The 4,322-nt window shown below is 34.5% G+C and overlaps 1 long non-coding RNA gene across 1 annotated transcript in view; it reads right to left on the bottom strand.

Moving 5' to 3' along the window:
* Window positions 1–2,269: 2,269 nt before the first annotated feature.
* LOC103481643 (uncharacterized) overlaps window positions 2,270–4,322 on the bottom strand; it is an 8,409-nt gene continuing 6,356 nt past the window's right edge. The window contains exons 2-3 of the long non-coding RNA XR_536332.2: window positions 3,214–3,453; window positions 2,270–2,937 (exon numbers count right to left, since the gene is read on the bottom strand). This is a non-coding gene — a long non-coding RNA (uncharacterized LOC103481643). The remainder of the gene's footprint in view (window positions 2,938–3,213; window positions 3,454–4,322) is intronic.

The following is a 4,322-nucleotide window of genomic DNA, read 5'->3' on the forward strand; positions in this document are numbered from 1 at the left end:
AACACAGTGTAGTCCCCGGATAGGGATTGGGTTTTCTTTACTCTAGACTGTAAGAGGGCAGGTGGGTGCTGATCGCCCAACACTGGAACATTTCAGCCCTTTGAGATGGATCAGTCTGAGCGCAACAGATGGGCTCGCTGCGTTCCAAGTGAGTCGCTGTCCAGCATGAGCAGCTTGAAATCCTGGTCAGCCTCAATGGGGGTTTCCATTAACTAAAGTAGATTTGGTTCCATTTCAGTGCTGTCCACACTGAGTCAACATCATTGTATATAAAAAAAAAAACTTTTTTATGCAACAACTGATTTATTCAGGAAAAACTCTTGAGAGTTAAACCTTTTTGTAAGAGAAGGTTGTCGCAAATGCAATAAAACATAATAAATGTGTAAATTTTAAAAAGCACAAAAGAGCTAGATGCTCTGCTTAAGCAAGTGAACAACTCAAACATATAACAAACTCAGTAAAATAAACTGACTTTGTGATTACATCATGATAGGAGTGAATTAATACTTTTGCAGGTCTATACTTATTTTGTTCACACGTCGTTCCTCCCTCCCAGTAAATATAGCTGCGTTTCAACAAGTTAGAGTGTCATCGCAAAGCTATTTTATTTCAAGAACTCGGTTTCAAGTCTTGTCTGAGAAGCAGTTATTTGCTAATTTTGATTATCAAAAAGTCTTGCTAGTACAAAAACCCCAAATTCAGGTCTTTATAACATTTTCAATGTTATATGAAGAAAGCAACAATATATTTGATTGGTCAGGAATGAGTCCAGTTCTGTCTTCTGCTCATATGTTCTGAAAAAACAAGTGAATAAATAGAGGAAACAGAACTAAATAAATTCAAAGAGACTGAGTAGATGAATTAAACCACTGTCTGTTTGGTCGTGCCATACTGTGTGTAAAATGTCTAAAAAATATATTTAAAAAAAGCAACACAAAATCAAAGTTTTTCAGGTTCAGTCTGGTGACATGCAGTAATGCTGCAAATGGCTTCCACAATCACTGAAAGGAATAAAAACGTTTTCTTTTGATTTGGGAAATCCGTTCCATTTTTGAAACTGTGAGCATCCGAGTTAGCTGCATTGTGAAAAATGGCAATAATTGAGATGTCTAATCAATCTAATCTTTTTAGCTGCAACCATTCCTTATTTAAAAATCTCCCTGTGGTGAGTAGGGAGAGTTCTTGTCTCGCCGGCATAACTAAATATCCCCAGATTAAATCTTAAATGAATATCAAACTTAAATTATCTGGAAAACCAGCGGATCATACTATCCCTTGCATATACCTCTGTATTGTTTCTGGTTTCCTCAATCCATTATAAGATTGTTTCCGCTCACTCGTCATAGTGCCTGATCATTTCCAGCTTGCTTTTTTAAAAACTGTGTTGCGGTCTTAATAGTTCATATAATAAATATATATCATTGACTTGAAAATTGATTTAGTATCATTTAATGAAAACCGACTTATCATAAAAAATAATAATTAAACCGGCTTATTTTTTGCCATGCAGAACGGTGCGTTTTTCTTGTATTACTAATTATGTGATCCTACTTATCAGATATGTTACGTTCAACACCTTTGAAACGTTTGACCTATGCGTCGACTTGTCAGCTGTCATTACCACATGAAAAAATGCCAAGGACCGCACGCATTCCCGTTTTAGCAAGGCTGCGACACCAGGCCTCTGGATCGCCATTTGTACTCATTCATCTCACACACCGCTCCCAGTTTAACATATTGGCATTTCTGAGGTGCTTGGTGGTAATTGTCAGCCACACGGCGGCTCCTCGTTTGTTTCAGTGACATTTTGCCTTTGGTTGATTGTGTATTTAGCAGGGAGAGGAAAGCGAAATTAATTGGAGAGAGGCCTTAATCTGTCCGCCTTAAATGTCACCCCTTGTATTGTGATGCCTATGCTGACACAGTGGGACACAGGAAGGCAGCTACGCAAGGACAAATGAATCTACCAAATACACTAATAACACATACTGAAAACTAGTATGCTTTTGGTGAGCTGCATACAATTTTAAGAATTTAGTGTATAAAAAGTCTGCAGTCAGTATTTGCACATAGAGCTCTTTTTCTGATGATGTCATCTGTTTTGTGAAGTGCACCAGTTCCTCCTGCAGCAAAAAAAAAAAAAAAAACACACACACACAAAATGATGCCACCCCTGTACTTCATAATTGTTGGAGTTCTTTTTTGTACAGGATGTAATCCTGACCCACACATGTGACCTTGTTAGTACTGTAAAACAACTACAAATTTCCCATTTTCCTGCCTTTTATTGTTTCACAGCTGACTTTTTTGTATACAAAATTGAGCAATCTGCCACAGAACTTTTTTTTTATCAATCATCTTTACATTTTATCTGCTTTAATAATAATGATTTACATTTTTTATTATTTATTAATAATAAAAAAAGGTCTTGAACTTGAAGGCCTTGTTGAATGTCAATTCAACCTGATCAAATTGTAGAAAACAGCTTTGAATATGAATATGATGCAACCTTATTTATATTTTACATGTGACCAATTTTTAGGGAGATAAACTCGACAACAAATAAATTACACTTACATAGTTATTGTATACATTCGAATTTATGCCGTGTAATTCTCTAAATGACAATAAATACAAACAAGCTTGACTTCAGCTTTCTACATTATGACATTATTTACTGCATACATACAAATACACTTCCCTCTTTCTACATAAATCAAATATTTTTGCCAAAGTGTGACGTTTTTAATAACTGGCATATCTATTCAAAAATACTGCTAACTTATTTTTCTTTATATTAAATATTTGCTGAAGTTAAGGAAAGCTAACTAAAGAGTAAAGTTAAACATTTTTCATTTTAGAATACAGTAAAATATTTCAATCAGAAGATTGAAGGATTCTTCATAGTTTATGGAAGTCCTGAAGGCCTTGATGTTTCTGTAATAAAAAAAAGAAAAATTAGAAATTAAATAAGCTTCCAAAAAGTTGAAATGGAGAGTGAAAAAAAAAAAAAAACGATGAAAAGATTAATTAAGACAGTCACAGTGATTAAATGTCATGGTTACTCACTTTAAAACCTTCAGAGAAAGAAATTAATTTCCATTTTGAGAATTATCAGAGCACAAAATAACCAAAATTCCTGCTTTATTGTTATTTATATTAGATTCATCGCAACAGCCCATTGCTGTTCGGATTTCTCAAGTTCAGACTTACACGTCCATGCACGGATGCACATTCCGCAGAAGGCGACAACACTGGAGATCTGCAGTGCTCTGCCACATTCTGGGCTCATCAGACAGTCCCTGGTCTTCAAGCAGCACTTTGGACAGCCTCCACCCTTCGAACTTTTTTCCTTGTTGTCCCCTTGACTCTTGGGCTGAGTTGTCTTTGGCTCTTCCTCCCACCCCTCACTCTCACCTCGTCCCATGATGCTCGGTTAGTTTGATACAATATCTGTTTAAAAAGAAAAAATCAAATAAGGGAAACAGTAAATTTTCCTGTTATAAAACAGAGTGAGTTAATGTTCTGATTTGAACACGCATGTGAAACAGGCTTTGTTTATAACCTTGTATTAAAATCTAAACCAACTCCATTAACACCTCTCCCTCTGTGCTCTGGGTGTGTTTTTCCTGCCGAACCAGTTCCCGCGCTGGTATTTGCTTGACACCAGTTTTTTTTTCTTTTTTTCTTTTCAGTTTCTACCACTGGAAACACTAACTCAGGTGGAACAAAGCAGATGTAATGGTATCACCAAGATTTAACTAGGCCAAGATATTACTTCATGAGAGGCCAAAATGTTAGTCCAAACAGCCACATTCAAATCTCTAGAGTTGGGTTCACTTTTATTCAGCTTTATTTAAGATAAATCCACTTAAATTCCATAAGAACAATGGCTGGCAGTAGAATAACATCACTGCAAAAAGTCCCCTTTCAAAAACAAGAAAAAAAAGTACAAAAATAGGGTATAATTTTCTTAAAATAAGAAAAATTATCTGCCAACAGAACAAGAAAATTTATCTTGTCAAGATTTTCTAAAACAAGAAAAAATATCTTACCAAGATAAACCTACAATATCTTAAAATTAGTGTATTTTTACTTAAAACAAGCCAATTTTACTTATAMGAGTAAGATATATTATCTTATTTTAAGAAAAATTATCTCAAGTAAAGAAAATGTTACTTGACACTGAATTTCTTAAAATAGCGTAAAATGTTCTTATTTTAAGAAAAATGTTCTATGTATTAAGAAAATAAATCTCATATATTCTATTTGTATTAGTAAAATTGGCTTGTTTTAAGTACAAATACACTAATTTTAAGATA

Source organism: Poecilia reticulata, linkage group LG19 (genome assembly GCF_000633615.1).
Source record: "Poecilia reticulata strain Guanapo linkage group LG19, Guppy_female_1.0+MT, whole genome shotgun sequence".
Classification (NCBI taxonomy): Eukaryota; Metazoa; Chordata; class Actinopteri; order Cyprinodontiformes; family Poeciliidae; genus Poecilia; species Poecilia reticulata.